Source organism: Canis lupus, chromosome X (genome assembly GCF_011100685.1).
Source record: "Canis lupus familiaris isolate Mischka breed German Shepherd chromosome X, alternate assembly UU_Cfam_GSD_1.0, whole genome shotgun sequence".
NCBI lineage: Eukaryota > Metazoa > Chordata > Mammalia > Carnivora > Canidae > Canis > Canis lupus.
Genome location: NC_049260.1, coordinates 119,628,574 through 119,647,948, shown reverse-complemented (window position 1 = coordinate 119,647,948; position 19,375 = coordinate 119,628,574). Strand labels below are relative to the sequence as shown.

Here is a 19,375-nt window from a genome sequence, read left to right as displayed (position 1 = left end):
TTATCCCCCTAACCATGAAAATCAATCTGGTTCAACTTGCTTTCACTGAGAATGTGCTCTAGGCCACTAGCTGCTTCCACATCCAGTGTCTCACTGAATCCTTATACCAACTCTTAGAGGAGGTAGTGATTTTTTTTGAAGATTTTAATTATTTATTCATGAGAGACACGCAGAGAGAGGCATAGACAGAGGCAGAGGGAGAAGCAGGCTCCATGCAGGGAGCCTGATGTGGGATTCAGTCCCAGGATCCCAGGATCACAACCTTAGCTGAAGGCAGATGCTCAACCACTGAGCCACCCAGGTGCCCTGGAAGGTAGTGATTTTTATCCACATTTTAGGATGAGAAGACTGAGACATCAATAGTAAACAGAGAATAAATATTAAGTTAGATAAGAAACTGGATAGTAAGGCACTTCAATCTTAATCCAAGATTACACCATTTTGATTTCCCATTATGAGGCCATGTTATGATTCGTGGAGTTAGTAAGGGTTTTTAGAAAGAAAAAAAGTTTTTGCTGGAGTAAGTAGCACTGTAGGTATGGGAAACCTGGTAATTTGAATTGGGCCCAAATTAGGGGCATTTTCTCAAGCTCGAGGCTTCCATGCTTGCAAGATACAGCAGGAGAAACATCAGGTGATTAAAGAAGGAAAGACTTCCTGGCTGGTCAGGGGCCTCCATGTTCCAATGTATGGATGGGGGAGCTCATGGAGTCTTTGAAGGAGAAGGGATATTCTTTTTTTTTAATTTTTATTTATTTATTCACGAGAGACACAAAGAGAGAGAGGCAGAGACACAGGCAGAGGGAGAAGCAGGCTCCATGCAGGGAGCCCAACATGGGACTCGATCCAGGGTTTCCAGGATCACACCCTGGGCCGAAGGCAGGCGCTAAACCGCTGAGCCACCAGGGCTGCCCAAGAAGGGATATTCTTAAGTTTCTTTCAGACTCAGAGTAAGAGAAAATAGGGAAAGTAAAATACAGAAGTGGAAGAAAGAAAAATATCCAAAATGCCATTTCTTCTGCCTTAGCAAGGTCAGTTGAACACATTAGCATATCTTTCCTCTTGCCTCCTTTCCGGTTTCATGCCATAGATGACAGATAAAGTATTTGACTTTATGACTTTCATTAAGACATGGTCATTAGTGTGAATCACTGAGTGAAAAAGCCCAGGTACAAAAAAAAAAAAAAAAAAGCCCAGGTACCTTTTGGGACATCCAACTTGACCAGGTTTTTTCTTCCTCGGCCTCATAGTAAAAAACAGTGATGTTGCAGTGGATAATTTGTCTATCCAGGATCATCAATCCCCTTGCAACTTTTAAATATCTATCAAAACTGGTGTTGATAAGAGGAAATACTATCTTTGATTTTAAATAGACCTTATGGCACAAATAATCCAGTATCAGACATCATTCTAGTAACCACGGACCAAGCCAAATGGGCTATACAAGGTAAAGGAGACCCCTGTATTAGGAAGAATCTGAACCACATCTCATTCAGTGCAAAGGTCAGTTTTCCTTCTGGCAGGAATAGATTTAACATAGTCCATTCAAAGCATGCTCTTCACAATTCACTGGAGCTTTAAGAAAGGTAGAGAACCTTAAACAGATGCACTTTATTCTAGAAACCTTTTGTTGGACACCTGTACACATACATAGATGACAATCAATAGCAAGAATAAAAGTTTTATCTCATTTCCACAGTACATTTTCCTTCATATGCCTCCAATCAGCAGTGTTCTACCTCTGGAATTCCAAGCTCAACTTGTACCTAAGCACTGTCAAATGAAAAGGAGATAATAAAATTACTAGTGTGTTGCAAGGTGATTAAATTTACATAATGACTCTGGATTTGATTAAATGCCAGATCCCCCTTCCAAAAAAATTACCTGTAGAGGCATTAAATCTTACAGCCACACACACTTCACTGCATTTACGCTTTATCCACAGAAGCTCCAGTTTATCTTAGCAGAGATTACTGCCATCCCTCCACAGGAACACAGCATGCAGGTAATGCCTGGAAGCTTATTCAGGAAAGTGGCAGGGGCTCATGCAGCTGATTTGCAGAATAAATATCAGAAAAAATGTGAGACAGTCATTGTGTTCATCTAGAGAAAAGATCGTACCACAGGCTCAGAGGCAGACTTTTCTACTCTACTGAAAATGAAAAGGCTTCTTAAAATGCCATCCAAATACTTTCTCCTGAAACCCAAGGCTTTCACCCACTAACAAAGTCTAAGGAGCTCACCATAGGCTTGCCCTTCCAGGAGTATACTGGCAAAGAGTGAGGCCATGGTGTTCCATATCTGGAATCCATTCCTGCCAGGTTGGTAGATAACTTAACCATGTGCTTTCATCCTATGTATTATCTCAGATCAGGATGACACAACAGGGTATCTTCTCCTTGTTCAGTTGCTGCAGGGCCCTGGATGACAGTCTTTGAAATAAAAACATTCACACAAACAAGTCACAAACTTATGCATTATAGTCATGACAGGCACTGAAGCTGATATATCTTTCAGATTATCCACCATACCTAATGAAAAGGACTGCACAACAAAAGTGTTTTTAAATATCATTTGCCTCTAAGCCAAGCCTCCAATGGGGCTTGTACTGCCTTCTGAAAGGAAAAGATGTCTTAAACACCATCCAATGGAACAGTAAGAAAAGAGACCATACATGTTGTTCATTCCCTGGGTCCAAACTGATTCAGTCAAAGAAAACTGATTACTTCTCTGCCATGACTGATGTAAACTAGTCATTCCACATATCCCTGGTTTCAGCAGCAGGCAGAGTCTTGGCTGGGCAACTAGAGAAATCTACTACACCCCACGAAAGCTCTTGGTGTTGTTCCATGTTCTATATATCCATCCTCTTCAAGGCATCTGACTTTTTGCTCTCAAATGTGCATCAATCCCTTGCATCATTCACAAAGGTTAAGAGGTAGCTATAGCTATGGTCTACCTACAGCACAGCCTACATAAAGTGCACCTGCACTATATTCAGTGAAGGTAAGACTCAGGTCAGTGCATCATTGTTAAGTTGTAAATAGTTAACCACAATTGTGGCAAGCATGTTGCCTTAGCAACCTGAAACAGTACTTTAGCATATGTCCGACCAACAGTACTTACAAAATAACCTTTTAAAACGTGCCATTATTGGGCTATTTTTCAAGTGTGCAACAATTTGAATATAAAAAGACCAAATTTCCAGTTGCCAGCACAAAGTAAGGACTATAAACTAGTGGATTAACATTTTCTAGGCATCTGTTATAGTCCTTAAAAATATGTGTGAGTGCAATAAATAAATAATTTTAAAGGACACAGGATGTTTTACTATTTCAAAAAAATCGTATTATTTGTTAATTTTTATAATAATCATTTGGAGGGCTAAGACCAAAATTTGTTTCCCTGCAAAATGTTTTTCTTTATCACACTGGTTTATTATGTTAGAGTTGCTGTGAGTCATGAAACTGCCTTGTTCCATTTTTCTTTTAAAAAAAATCCCCAGGGAACTCAGGGAATTAAACTCATAAATTTAATTTCAATATCTGGTAAGCTGTGAGGACAATTATTAAGGCAGTCATTTATGAGTACCTAGGGGAAACCGAAGTGATAAACAGTAGTCAATATGGATTCTTCAAACACAAATCATGCCAAACGAAGCTAATTCCTGTTTGTGATAGGATGGAGAGCTGAACGGTAAAAGAGGATGAAGCAAAGTGAACATATCTTAGAGAGAGAAGCATATGATATAATTTAATCTGACATTCTTATAGGAATACCATAGAAAGACAATAAATAGAGCTAGTAAAAGAAAAACCTGATGAAATAGCTAGAATTGGTTTGGTATACGCGCAAAGTGAGTGGAACCAATGACAGCAAAGGATAAATTTCAAACATAACACCACCCAGATCAAGAATAACCATTCTTGGGTTATGTCAACATGGATTGTAGTCTTAGTCAATATAATCAAAGTACATGTAGTTACATATACTACTGGGGAAAAATAAATTAAATGCATTATTGATATATTGGAGCTGTTTAAATCAATCCCATGTGGTGTGTTTTCTAAAGTCAACTATTTCTCATTTCAAGAATCTTCATCAAATACATATGACTGTAACTGGAAGGTATCTGCACAAAGAGACCCAGAGGCTGTGATAAGAGGGAAAAGATTCCTTTATGATTGAGGGAGGGGTAGTAACCCAAGACTTCTTTAGTTGACAGAACAAGTCCAAACCCTTGGCCTAGCATCAAGGCTCATCATAAACTGGGTCAGGCTCACCTTCCCAGTTTTTATTTCAGACTGCTCTCTAGCCTACCAGACCAATCGCCATTTCCTGGGCTACCACACCTGTGGGGTATATGGCTCCTCAGCCTAAACTATCTTTCACCTCAATGTCTTCCTGTGATAGTCTCATCAATCCTTAAGACCAAGCTCAAAAGCTTCTTCTTCCAAACATAATCTTTCCAGATTCCCTCCTTAAACTTTCCATTCCTCCAGTACTCCCATAGCACCTTGTTTAAACTTCTCTATACACTTTTATTATTGTCTTCTGTATATGACAATTAACAGTGTACATGTTGACTTCCCTGTTAGATGGTGAAGTCCTGTAGGGCAAGAGTCACGTCTTATCCATTCTTTATCTTTTTCACAGCAGGCAGTCAACAAATATTTGTGGAACTGAATTGGATGAGAACTGAAATAAACACGCCATCTAGACATTTATTATTGACAAAGTCCTACAATTCTAGGGCAATGGCTATTGGTTTGGTTTTTCCCTTTCTGGATTTTCAGGTTCATTTTCCCAGTGCTGGGAATAAAATAAAAATAAAAACCTGAAAATAGGTATAAATAAACACTCATCCTACCATTTAATTTCTACCAGATAGTGAAGAAATAAAAGGCATTTACCTGACATCTGGAACGGCCTTTCTTTTGGACTCCAAGGAATGTAGAAATGTTCAATTCAGTGCTTGGGTCATGACCACACTTGGATTCTAAATCCCCAAAGCATGAGAGGAAAACAGTTGGAGAACTGGGTTTGGAGACCACCACAAGGAGGAGTCCAGAACAGAAATCCTCTCCTAGCTGTCATGTACCTTCTCTTACATGCCTCATCCAGATAAATCTGAATTCAAAGAGGCAACACCGAAGGTGGGTAGCACTGATAGGCAAACTGGAGGACTCTGATCTGGAAAATAAAATAAAAGACTGCTTCTCTCTTGTATATTGGTCTTGGGGTCAAAGTAGAAACTGCAAGCCTATGCCTGTAACTGAAGTGGAGCTGGAATACACTAAGCAAAAATGCCCAACAGTGGCCGATTCAGCCTGAGGTCTTATAACAGTATCGCACAGGAGGACTGTGAAGGTTCATAACGTGGGAATCCCTTTTCAGTGTGCATTCTAAGCAGGAAGTGCTACTTCCCACCCGAGATCCTTCCAATGGTTTAGCTGGTAAGAAAGTGCTGCTCCAGTGAGAGAGAACTCCACACCACTCTCTTGCACAGAGCCCGGATGCAGCATATACCTAGGGAGCAGCTGTCGTGGCTTGCCCTGAGAGAATTGCGGGCTTACAGAAAGGCTCAGGCTGTTCAGTATGATTGGCTAGCCAGGAAACACTTGCTGACTTAAGTGTTATAAAGTTATAGTTCAACCATGCATCTTAAAGGGAATCAGCAGGAAAGGAACATGCTGACATGGAAAGCATACCAAGGTGTACAAGGAAGTGGATTTACAAAACTGTTTTTAACAAGCTCCAATCAATGTTTCCTGAAAAAAGCATGAATGTGTACATATATATCTGTGCATATACATATGAACAAATGCATACACCATACATATACGCATAGAAAAGTTCTGAAAGGATAAATAAGAAATTATTGCTGATGATCATGCCAAAGGAGTGAGAGTAGGACCTTGAAGGCACTCTTCATTTCATTTTATACCCTTCTGTGGTGTTTGCATTTTTACTGTAAATATGTATTGCTTTTATAATTTAAAAAGGAACACCACCACCAGAAAAGAGTACCTTGAGAAACTCAGAACATTGCACAGTGTTTTGCACAAAGTAGGACTTAGTAAATGTTTGAATGAATGGATGAAAGTCACTCAATTGTCCCAACAGTTGGTCTATGAGAAGGGAGAGAAGGAGACTAAAAGAAGATAAAAGAGGGCAGCCCGAGTGGCTCAGCGGTTTAGCGCCGACTTCAGCTCAGGGCGTGATCCTGGAGTCCCAGGATAGAGTCCCATGTCGGGCTCCCTGCATGGAGCCTGCTTCTCCCTCTGCCTGTGTCTCTGCCTCTCTCTGTGTGTGTCTCTCATGAATAAATAAATAAAATCTTAAAAAAAAAGAAGAGAAAAGAAAGAAAAGGGGAGAATACAGAGATTACAGAAGCAATCTGGAGCAGGTTTCACTACATCAAAGGAGCAAATTAGAAGGAAAGCCACCAAAGGAAAGAACTGGTGAGTACATTCCCCACCCCTCTGGTTCCTTTTGGCCAAGATTCCAATGTGCTTCTTTTGCAGATACCGTCTGCAGATCTATGAGAGGGTGTAAACGAAAGGCTCTTGAAGGAGCTTATCAAAGCTGCATTGTACTCCAAACAGAGAAGGGGCAGAAGAGAGGTTAATATCCTCCTCCTAGCCATGAAAGAGGCTTTGCCATGAGGGTGCATTTCAGTAAGGAGCCCAGGGACTCCACAGAAAGTGCAGTAAAGCATCCTGTATTGGCAATAATAGATGCCATTAGAACACTGCTTTCCCACGTGTGCAAGCTCATTACGAAACGTATTTCTACAAAGAACAGTAGAAATTCAGGGTAGGAAACCCTATTAGGTCACCCACTCTCCTGGAAGGACTAATGCAGACTATATTCTGCCATATAAATCCTAACACTTTCAATGATGTACAAGAGGGATTTACACTAATAAATCCTAAATGGAAAACACAGGCACAAAGCAGTGACACAAGGCAAAGAAAAGACAGTCACCTGTACTGATTCATCCTGATGCGTTCCAAAGCGATTATGAATCACTGGCATGTTTTTTTCTTAACTGATGTTTTTTTAAAAGAATTACAACTTCATTGAAAGTTTAATGGATGAAGCCATCGGAGTCAAGTTAGAACAAATGAATACGTATGTCATTTTCATTGATCCATTAGATTTAGTATGTTCATGGAAGATAAACAAATTCCTGAGCAAATTTGGGGAGAAATAGGGAGCTCTGACCCTGTAGCAATCAAAGTATACCTTTATTTCAACAAGGGCAAACATTCTTTGGGCCAGTGTGGTAAGGTACTTGCACTGAGTGCAGTAGCTTTCTTTCCGTTAGATAAGCCCAGGGGAAAGCCAATTTGGTCTTCAATGAAACCCATTTATACTGATCATCTTCAATTTCGTGATTTAGCAGTGAAGGCCCTTATAAATATGTTTTCTGTTTTATTTCACTTTACTTTCCAGACTCTTCTATTTTCCTTTTTTCTATCCAGCTGTGAAAAATAGGTTGCTTCCTAACTTTGGGGCAATTACTCACCAAATGGCCCATAGAAAAAGCACAATGGGAATCCAGACTTCTTTTTATCAAATAGCCTTTCTCTTGCCTTCTTCTTTCTTCTCTTCCTTAGTTATTGTCTGGAGATCTAAATGCTAGGCTGGGCTGTGCCACCAACTTGCTGTGTGGCCTGGGGAAAAGGTTCCTCCTCTCTCAGGCTCACACTCCCCATCTGTACGGTGAGGAGCTAGACCAAATAAGTGCAAATTTTATACAGCATTATAAAGTCTATTAAGTCTGAATAAGAGGATCCTTGGAAGTCCCTTGTAATCCCATTATCAACCTAACAGAGCTGGAGGCTCTCTGTAGTCAGATCCCCTGGTGGAAGATGCCCAGACTTCAGTGTTCTCCTTGGGAAAATAAAACTTCTTTGACAAAAAAAAGTGAGGGCCATCCACTCAGGTTCTGTATTGACTTCTCAGGGACCTGAGTTGATAGACATTGTACCAGCCAACCTCTACGGCACAATAGATGCTCACTTAGTGAACATAATAGAGACTCTGTGTGATAGACAGACAACTTCAGGAAAAGAACTCATAATGACAACTCACTCAAAGCCCTCCATCATTCTCCAAGTATCTCTGCTCTAAGTGATGCTGCCATCTTCACAGTGTCTGTTTCAGTCAGGGTCCCCCAGAGAACCAGAACCAAAGGATGGCTATATATACAGATATAGATGCAGACATCAATATGTATATACACATACATATAGAATATGCACATATATGTATTTATAAATATATATACACATACTATATATATATATGTATATATATATATGTATGTATATAAGAAAGAGATGGGAGGACAGAGATTTTAAGGAACTTGCTCATATAATTGTAGGAGGCTGATGGGCTAGATATTCAGGTAAGAACTGATGTTGTGGTCTTGAGTCCAAAATCTGCAGGGCAGGCAAGGCAGGATGGAAACTCAGGAAAGGTTTCTAAGTGATAGTTTTGAGGCCAAATTTCTTCTTTGGGAAACCCTAGTCTTTGATCTTAAGGTTTTCAACTGAGTAGATGAGGCCCATCCACATTATGGAAGGCAATTTGCTTCCTGCCTTGTTAATTTTCCCCATTCTCACTGGTGTGAGGTGGTATCTCATTGTGGTTTTGATTTGTATTTCCCTGATGGCAAGTGATGCAGAGCATTTTCTCATATGCATATTGGCCATGTCTATGTCTTCCTCTGTGAGATTTCTGTTCATGTCTTTTGCCCATTTCATGATTGGATTGTTTGTTTCTTTGGTGTTGAGTTTAATAAGTTCTTTATAGATCTTGGAAACTAGCCCTTTATCTGATATGTCATTTGCAAATATCTTCTCCCATTCTGTAGGTTGTCTTTGAGTTTTGTTGACTGTATCCTTTGCTGTGCAAAAGCTTCTTATCTTGATGAAGTCCCAATAGTTCATTTTTGCTTTTGTTTCTTTTGCCTTCGTGGATGTATCTTGCAAGAAGTTACTATGGCCGAGTTCAAAAAGGGTGTTGCCTGTGTTCTTCTCTAGGATTTTGATGGAATCTTGTCTCACATTTAGATCTTTCATCCATTTTGAGTTTACAAATGTTGGAGAGGATGCGGAGAAAAGGGAACCCTCTTACACTGTTGGTGGGAATGTGAACTGGTGCAGCCACTCTGGAAAACTATGTGGAGGTTCCTCAAACAGTTAAAAATATACCTGCCCTACGACCCAGCAATTGCACTGCTGGGGATTTACCCCAATGATACAGATGCAATGAAACGCCGGGACACCTGCACCCCGATGTTTATAGCAGCAATGGCCACGATAGCCAAACTGTGGAAGGAGCCTTGGTGTCCAACGAAAGATGAGTGGATAAAGAAGATGTGGTTTATGTATACAATGGAATATTACTCAGCTATTAGAAATGACAAATACCCACCATTTGCTTCAACGTGGATGGAACTGGAGGGTATTATGCTGAGTGAAGTAAGTCAGTCGGTGAAGGACAAACATTATATGTTCTCATTCATTTGGGGAATATAAATAATAGTGAAAGGGAATATAAGGGAAGGGAGAAGAAATGTGTGGGAAATATCAGAAAGGGAGACAGAACGTAAAGACTGCTAACTCTGGGAAACGAACTAGGGGTGGTGGAAGGGGAGAAGGGTGGGGGGTGGGAGTGAATGGGTGACGGGCACGGGGGGTTATTCTGTATGTTAGTAAATTGAACACCAATAAAAAATAAATTAAAAAAAAAGAGTATGTTAACTAGAATCTCAATATTTGTTCCTCTGCCATTGTAAAACTTCTGAAATCTCCCTGGCCCCACAATAAAAAGCAAAAATAAGTAAAAAAATAAAAAATAAAAAAATAAAATAAAAAAAAAAGGAAGGCAATTTGCTTTACTCAAAGTCAACTGATTTGCACGTTAGTTGCATCTAAAACAATATGTTCAGGGCATCTGGGTGGCTCAGTGGTTGAGCAGTCTCTTCTGCCTTTGGCTCAGGTCATGATCCCAGGGTCCTGGGATCGAATCCCACATCGGGCTCCCCACGGGGGGCCTGCTTCTCTCTCTGCCTATGTCTCTGCCTCTCTCTGTGTGTCTCTCATGAATAAATAAAATCTTTAAAAATAAATAAATAAATAAATAAATAAATAAATAAATAAATAAATAAATAAAACAATACCTTCATAGCAACATCTAGTGTTTGACCAAACAACTGGACACCATAGCCTAGCCAGGCTGACACATAAAATTCATCATCACGGTATCCAAACATGGCTTGCCTGCTCACCTATGCTATTGACTACTCTCCTTTAAACTGGGTTTACCTTGGGCTAGCTGATACTGACCTTGTACCATTTCTGCTGGCCCCTAAATCCTGCTAGTACTTATAAGAATAGTCAGTCCCTCACATCTGGTCTGCTCTTCCTCTACCCTATTAACTGCTTCCAAAATAGCTTAAGTCTAGGCTGTCAGAACAGCAACAGCAGGCACCAAACAAAAAGAAGTCAGTAGCCCCTGACTCTAGTTCAGGAAATTCCTCTCCACTCAGGAAATTCCTCTCCTTCAAACTTCCCCATGCATGGGCTCTGCTGGCTCCCCAAAGCACTTGGCTTTTTGTACTGTCTCCCTTGTCTCATCTGGTTCCATGTCAGGCTTTTTGCCTTATTCCTGATCTGCTATTCCTTCAGGGCACTGATTCCAATCTTTGCTGTCCACCAACACTAGGCAAGAGGTTCCATGTCTGTGGCCCCCACCCAACTTGGGAAAAAAGATCGGATAATCTGTATGATGCATGACAGTTCTTAAAACACTTTCACATCCACTATTCACTAACTGGTATTCTTGATCCCACCTTGAGAGCTTATAAATGAGCAGAGATACTATCTCCACAAAGCCTCATTTGGCAGATGATGAGCTTGAGGGTCAGAAAGAGTAAGTCCCTAGCACAAGAGCACACAGTTAACCAGTACACATGTACCTGTTATTGGGGCCAGGACTCTGGGTTATTTCATTAGGCTAGAAACACCCTTGCAAGGAACTGAATACTAGTAGGCTCTCTGCAACAATGTCACCTTAGATTCATATGCAACTCTACTTCCCAAAAGATCACATAGGCATTTTTCACCTTTCACCTGATGACCTCTTGCTGGCTCAAAAATCCCTAACAGTACCCTTTCTCCCTACTGTAGGTTGCAGAGATCCAGAGATTCTTGTCATTGTCCATCTCAGAATTTTAACTCAAATTTAGCCTACAAAGTCATTGACTTCAAAGTTTACAAGGCTGTTTATTAACTGGCACAGAGTGGGTGAGTCTGGACATGGTAGCTTCCATCCTGAGGAATGGAACTTGGCTTCATGCACTGAGGAATGGGCCCAGATAGGACAGCCTGGCCCAAGAAATGCCAATGTAGACTTTGTAGGCTATAACTGGAAACTGGCTAGAGTTGGAATAGTCCAGCCCAGGGAGATCCAGAACCCAGAGACCAGGCAGGCCTGGGAAGGCTCTGAGGGTGGTGTCTTCAATGAGATATGAGAAGTAGAGGCTTAGAGTCAGTGTCAGGGAGCCCCAGAAGTGAGTAACGTAGCAATGTCCCCACAAAGCAAATGGAACACATCTTAAGGGGATCTAGCTATTGCTAGTAGGCAGAGGTCCTGGCAAGGTGGCAGCAGCTTGAGGGAAGCATCCAGGGGCTGTGCTGGACAGTAGGCCAGGAGGCCTCATGGGCTCCCAGCACAAGTCATAGACAGAGACCTCTGCAGATCCAGACAGTTCTGGCAGTAGCCAACCTCAGACCTGAAGAACATTTTGAAAAGACCAAAAGAATTCCAGGCTTCAAAGGACAGACACCAAGTATGAAGCCAAAGCAGGGACCCAGGCTCTCTGGCAAAACAGACTGAGTAACAGATAAGGAATAAGGCAAGGGGTTGGTCAGAGGAAAGTATCAAGAGAGTATTTATTAGGACCAAGGCACAGAATCTGACAAGAACACACTGCCACCCTGCCTCAGTGACCCTGGACCCTTTAAATCTCCCTTGACTACGGATAGGATAGGGTCCAGAGCCTTGCTAAATGGGGTAGAATGGGATGATGGCCTACATCTGGAGGCCACCTAGGCTCATCTGTTGGTAAAGGAGGGCGTGTGGAGTGGAGAGAGCACCTCCATAACCAGAGGAAAACCTGTAAGGAGACCCCAGTTGTACCTGTCACCACCTCTCTGAGCCATATTCTGGGATGTGGGTCTCCCTTTCTCATTCCACAAGATGTCAGTGGAATCTGAATCTTCAGAGCCAAAGCAGGGAGAAACATAACCCTAAATATTCCAGAATCCTAGAATGAGAGAGCTAGAAGAGTTCAGCGCCCAAACACTAAAAAAAGGGGGGTGGGGTGGGAACCTGAGACCCAGAGTCCCTTTAGAGAACTGCCCCAAATCATGTAATGGTTGAGTAACAGAGGCTGGGATTTAGGTGTCCTTACTCTCAACCCAAAGTTCTTTCCACTAAACCTCAAAGATGAATATTCCAACACCTATGCAAATCTGAAGACAGCTTTATGATAGCTCAATTTCCATCCATATCTTGGACAATTCAGCTGGTTTATCTCATTTGGCTTCAAAACACACATTTATAGATGCAAATCAAGGGGGTAAGGAGACTTCAGCATCCATCATATATAATAAATTAACTTTGCTTCCAAAGCCTGACTGACTTTGTTATTCGAAAAATAAAGGAAATACCTGCAATATGCACCCCACCACAAAGTGTGCTATATTTAGTAAATTTCACTAGCATGTTAAACTCAAAATTCCAATATTTCCCCGTTGCTATAGTTATGGCATCTGGTTAAATCAGAGTTCAGCAGCTGTGAGCAAAGCTAACACTAACCCCAGCCAACTTTGTGCTTTGTTTCTTACGCAGGTCAAAAAAAAAAATAGGAGCAAAAACAGTCACTTTCTCTCCCATCCCCTCCCAAGAGTGAAGCCCCTTAGCTAGTCTGGTCTAAACAACAGATTGACTCTCCAACTAGCACCACGACAACTGTGGCCATGAGTCCCAACGCCTGGACTTGATGATCTAGGCTGTCCCAGGTCTATGAGAGTTACATAGTCAGGACATGTTTCATATGACAAAGCTGTCATCTGCTCACCCAGAATTTCAATGCCTAGGGTAGCTGGATGCTTGAGTGGCAATCCCTTCTACAAACATAGCATCGGAGGGTTCTTGGACAGGACAAAGTGAGGGCTTTCAAATGGAGTGATTACTTTAGGCTACATACCTTCCTCTTTTTGAAGTTGCATTTTGTTTTGTTTTGTTTTGTTTTTTTTTGAAGTTGCATTTTGAACTCCTATTATTTGAGGGCTTCTTTTGCTTGCTTTTCAAGAGAAGTTTCTTAGGCTGGTTTCTCAGGTCAACACATGGAGCCCATTACTGGGCTCTAACCCCTTTATTTCCTTTACTGTGAATAGTGACTTGGTCTCCAAATGTTATTTTGAACGTTTATGGACCATCATAAATATACATGACAGAGCATTTCCAAAGTTGTGACAATAAAATCAATGTCATATAAATTATGGCGTAGATTTGTAATGACAAGCTATCTTATAGGATTGGAATGTACGAGGCTCATTTTTTAAGGGAATTTAGTGGGTTTCCTATAATCCTTTTCAATGTTCATATTCTCTTCAAATTTGGTATGGTTTATGGGTACACATTTTCTGGAAAATCCGATATATATCTGAGTTTAAATGGGCTTTTCAAAAAATCATTCATACACACCTACTGAGATTGTTCCATTGATATCTAAGCAAATTGGTAATGGATACTTCCTAGTAAAGGAGTTCTGATAGCATGTTCTCAAAATGATTGCTCCTTTCTCTGACTGGGAGTGGGATGCACCCCTGAGTGACGAACATGTATTGGTTTCTGGTAAAATAGAGCTCACGCACTGTGCCACATTCATTTAGTCTGGGCTGGCAGACAATGATGATAAGTGATTCTGCCTTTAAGCTAGAAGACTTTCATCTGGCCACATTGCTAAGTCCTCACAAGGCTCTGGATGTCCTTCATGGAGAGAGAACCATGCCTGGGCCATCTTCACACAAGGCCAGTGACTCATTTCACTTGCTATAGTTTCTACCTGGAAGGTCTCAGCTAGAGAGGGATCTAGATTCATGGGAGGTTTGCTACTGTGACCTTTTGTGGGACAACATAAATGTGAAATCTAGAGATTGGCAGAGACTGGCATTCTTTTTTTTTTTACAAATAAAAAATATTTTGAATGCCTTCAGACTGTGTGCCATGTCTCCAATACCCCAGAATCCAGAATCTTAGCAACAGCTCCCATTTCCAACACTTGGGAAACTCGTGCACACTGCTAACAGGTGAGGAGGAGTTCTACCATTCTGAATTTCTATTTATACTGACTTTCCAATAATATGATTACATGGCATCAGTGTTTCATCACATAATAATATGCATTATTGGCTAGTGTTTCCATTTCTATTTCTAAATATCTTATCAACATCCCCATATCATTTAGACATTCAGTAGACAGATTCTTTGCAATACTGGAGACTTATCCTCACTGATGCTCATGTTCATTCAAAACTCCAAATAACATGAACTGCTAGGCCTTTGGTGAATGTGGCAAGGGTGCTTTGGGGAGCAATTCACAAATCTTAAATACTTTCTCATATAATTCCATACCATTTGAAATATATTTCAGAGTGAAATAGAATTTGTTGACAGTGGTCAGAGAGAAGGTGGACACAGGGTATCCTTTTCAAGCTGCTCTTGCTTATATCTCAAGTTAAGAAAACACAGGATGCAGGAGAAAAGCACTGGGAATCAGAAGACCTAGATTAGTTTTTGCTCTGCCACTTATTAGCTGTGTAGCATTGGCATGTCCCTTGCTTCTTTGAACCTCAATCTTCCCATCTTTAAAATGATGAACTTAGACCAGCTGATCTCTTAAAAGCCTCTCCTACCCCAGAGTGTATGGTTTCCTAACACTTTCATTCTGCAAATCATCTCCAGTTTCCTGACATCTATGTTAATGGTACCACTACCAGTCCTGATTCAAGGCTGAAGCTCCTGAAATTGTGTTATAAGAACGGACTTTATTATCTTATTCTCAAATACTTCCATATGATTCCTTTCCAAGTTGCTTTAAAAAGAGAAAGAGAGAGAGAGAGAGAGAGAACATGCACATACACACATGTGTGTGTATGCATGGTGGGGGGCGGCAGAGGGGCAGAGGGAGAGGGAGAGAGAGACTCCCAAGCAGGCTCCATCCCCAGAGCAGAGTGTGACCAGGGGCTTGGTCTCACAACCCTGAGATCATGACCTGAACTGAAATCAAGAGTCACACGTTTAACCAATTGAGCCACCCAGGCACCTTGCAAGTTGCTTTTAATTTGAGGCTTCTTTCATCTACATCGATTTATTTAAACCAATGAAAAGTCACAAGAAAAGTAAGTGACACATTTGACTCCACAGGAACCCTTTTGTGCCCTCACAGATGACAGATGGATAGGAAACAATGTCATTTGATGACCAGCTGAAGGAACTTTAAATGTTTACTCTAAACAAGACATAGCAGCATATGAAATCTACTTTTCAAGTATGTGAAGAGCTTTCACATTGACAAAGGATTTGCCTGGACCTGTGTAGCCCCAAGGAGTTTAACTTAGGACCAAGAAGTAGGAGATACCAGTTGATAGATTTTTGTGCAGTCTAATGAAGCGTATCTTTCTAAGAGAGCAACCTAAAGATGACGTAGGTTGCCCTGAGATACAATGAGTACTTTGACACTGGAGGCACTCAAAGAACAGGCTAGAATACGACTTGTAGGGATGCATCCAAAGGTACTTAGCCTAGACTGGCTGATCTTTGAGGCCCCTTCCCACTCTGAAATTCTATGGCTCATTCCCACCTTCCTTCCCTCTCCTCCATCCTCCATTTTGTCCACTTGCCCTCCCCATCCACTCCAAATACTCATCAGTCAGACAGGTCATTTAAATGCACCCCTTTTTCTATCCTCACTGTCGTTGCCCTAGTTCAAGCCCCTATCCTTTCTCATTTGGGACTAACAAAACAGCTGGTAACTGGTATTCTAGCTTCTAGTTTCTCTCTCCAACCAATGTCCACACTGCTGACAGAATAACATAAAATAAACATTTGGTAATCTCACTTTCCTTACTTAGAACTCTCTAGTGCTTTCCTATTATTTTATAGGAAAAAATTGCCAAAATTTCTTAGCATGTAATATAACTCTTCCAAAGCCTGTCTTCCGTCTGTCTTCCCAGCCACACACTCCATGCCTTTGTCAAAATAGACTGCCTCCATTGTCAGAATATCCCAGGGACCTTATGCAATTCTGCACTCCTCTCAGATTCTTCCCACTAGAATGCCCTTCCCTACTCCTATCCAACCAAAAAGGTCCCATTCAGCCTTAAAAGTCCAGCCCAATGTTCCGTAGGTTTTTATCACCTCCCCAGATAGAATCAGGTGCTCCTTTATCTGTGTGGTGCTACTATTTTCTAAATACCTCAACATATCTTACTCTGTGGAGATGCATTTGGTGAACTATGTATGTGGTCACATCTGGAAACACAGAATGCAAATGTGCCCTAAATGAATTCCCCATCTACTGGATTTAATCTTCAATGTGGCATTGCTGAGTTTGTAAACTATTTAGCTCCTTTAATAATACTTCTCTATGCTTTGGTCTCAATTCAATTTTTAGATGCTTAGGATGGGAAGGTTTTATTATTATGACTTTTTCTGAGAATTTTAAAACATTAGTTGCCACAGCATCCTGAAGAGAAAGATGTTGTTGTGAAGAAAAATGCAAATGGCTTTCTCATGGAATACAGTGAGTCAGTAGCAGATGAACAGGCGTAATTTAATTTTGCAGGGTTAGACAATATAGAATGTAAATAGAAACTAGAAATGCTTTTGTCTTTCTAAATGATGAATTCTACTTCCTGTTCCAGATTAGGGTCTTAGCAGGTCAGGGCAGAAGGTGGAGAGCAGGTGAAAAGTAGAGAATGATGAAGTCACGACAGGGTATCAGAGAAGGCTGGTACCAGAGAAATGAGAACACAAAAGGACACACAGACTGGCAGGCAGAGCCAGATGAAAAGCCCTAAAATCACACAAGTAACTACATTTATACTTATGAGTGTACAGACTCACTCTGGAGGGAGCCACAAAAAAGGTAGTTGTAGCAGCTAGCTCTGGAGGAGGGAGCCAGGGGATACAGGATCATCTAGAAGAGGAGGGCTTACAGTTCACTGAATACACTTATTTCATTTGCATTTTTATTATGTGTATCTCATTTTATCCAAAAAAGTACATGGAAAAAGGAGAAAAGTCAGCAACTGTGAATAGTGAAAATACTGAAGGAATAGCACAAGATATTCAAGGGCCAGAAGACCAGCAAGGCTGTCCTGATCTAAACAAACAAGGCAAGGCCCTGGCCCTTGACCCTGACCCTGAAGGCAGTGCTGCCCAAATTGCAGGTACCTATATTTATTCCCTTCCTATCTTACTGGAAATTAATTATAAGCAAGCCTGATCTGAATGCCTATAGGTGTAACTGAAGACACCTGGCTGGGCAAAAGTTGAGGAAGGGAGCAAGCAAGGGTTTCTGGCAGTGTGACATTAATTTTATGTGTCAGACTGACTGGGCCATTGGATAACCAGATATCTGATTAAAAAAAAAAAAACAGATATCTGATTAAACATTATTTCTGGGTGTGTCTGTGAGGGTGTTTCCTGAAGAGATTAGCATTCAAATTGGTAGACTGAGTAAAGCAGATGGTCTTCCCCAATGCGGGTGGGCATCATCCAATCCACTGAGGGCCTGAATAGAACAAAAAGGCGGAGGAAGGTTGAATTTGTTCTCTGTATGACCAACTGAGCTGGGATATCAATCTTCTTCTGCTCTTGACACTCCTGGCTCTCAGGCCTTTAGACTGGAACTATAAGGATACCTGGGTGGTTCAGTGGTTGAGCGTCTGCCTTTGACTCAGGGTGTGACCCTGGAGGTCTGGGATCCAGTCCCTTATCAGGTGCCCTGCAGGGAGCCTGCTTCTCCCTCTGCATGTGTCTCTGCCTCTACGTTTCTCTCATGAATAAATAAATAAAAATCTTTAAAAAATACAGGGACTGGAATCTACACCACTGGCTTTCTAGTTCTGAGGCCTTCAAACTATACTACTGGCTTGCCTATGTCTCTGACTTGCAGGTGGCAGATTGTGGAATTTCTCCTATTGCTTCTGTTTCTCTGGAGAACCCTAATACAGACAGCTTTGATATTTAGGTTCCATACATTAAGCATGTTTTTGCAAAAGATCTGATAAATTTTTCTAAAAATCTATTGTAACAAGGGACCTTTAAGTGGTGATAGCCACTTATGTCCTCCTACATGATGACTCAATCCCATCTTAGTGACAGATACAATCTGTCCAGATTGTGGCCCTGTGACCAGAGTCCAGAAGCTCTGGTAATGTTGTGGTCAAGGCTGGCCCTAGAAGCAAATTACCGTCACCATCTAGGAAAATATCCTAAAGTAAATGACATACTGAAGGGAAAGGCATCAATAATGTCTGCTTTGAATGCAAAAGTCAATACACCATGATGGAACATGGGAGGGAACTACCATTTTCTCAGCAATTACATGGCAGACTACACTTAAAACAACTCTACCCCATTTTTACAGATGACAAAATTAGGCTCAGAGGGATAAAACTAGCAAGTAGAAGAGTCCCTTCAAAGGCAATTATGTCTGATTCCAAAAACTGCCTTTTTTTGTTCTGAGAACCTGGTTCTAAAAATCATAATCAGTGCAGGGAAAGCCAATTCTGGAAGGAAAGCCTCTCAGAAAGGATCGCCAGAGCTTCAGCTAGGTCCACCAGAAGGTGGTAGAGGGCAAGGTCTATCTATCCAGAATAGGTTTAGGTCATACGGTCCCCAGTCAGGGGCTGCCACAAATTATTCCAAAGGATAAGACATGTGCAAAAGGAAACTAAGGTTTATCTGTCAACAACGTTGTGATAGCTAAAGTCAAAGGTTAACAAGGGAGAAAACCAAACTTTGGTGTGAGGGGTACCACACTGCAGCCCCAGACATCAGACTAAGCCAGGGATGAGCAGAGGCAAGCATAATCTGGTTGGCAGGAAAGGGGCTGGACTAGGCCCAGAGGCTGGCTCTGTCCCCACTGTTCCTTAAAGAAAGGAATTGTGGCCCAGTCTGGTAAAATCTTCGAGGGACTCTAACAGTAAAAGAAATGACACACTGTTCACATAACTTTATCCACATATTCAACTATTGTACCAACACTCACTCATGTATT

General features: G+C 41.3%; 1 long non-coding RNA gene across 3 annotated transcripts in view; it reads right to left on the bottom strand.

Annotated features, from left to right (window-relative positions):
- Positions 1-19,375, bottom strand: part of LOC102154180 — a 268,196-nt gene that overhangs the window by 215,225 nt on the left and 33,596 nt on the right. Inside the window, exons 2-4 of one of the 3 annotated variants that reach the window (XR_005386521.1) lie at positions 2,244-2,432; positions 1,885-2,051; positions 1,592-1,773 (exon numbers count right to left, since the gene is read on the bottom strand). The exons of 1 other annotated variant lie outside the window; for it this stretch is intronic. This is a non-coding gene — a long non-coding RNA (uncharacterized LOC102154180). Of the gene's footprint in view, positions 1-1,591; positions 1,774-1,884; positions 2,052-2,243; positions 2,433-19,375 lie in introns of those variants that run through there. One more of the 3 variants, XR_005386524.1, reaches the window with a different exon arrangement.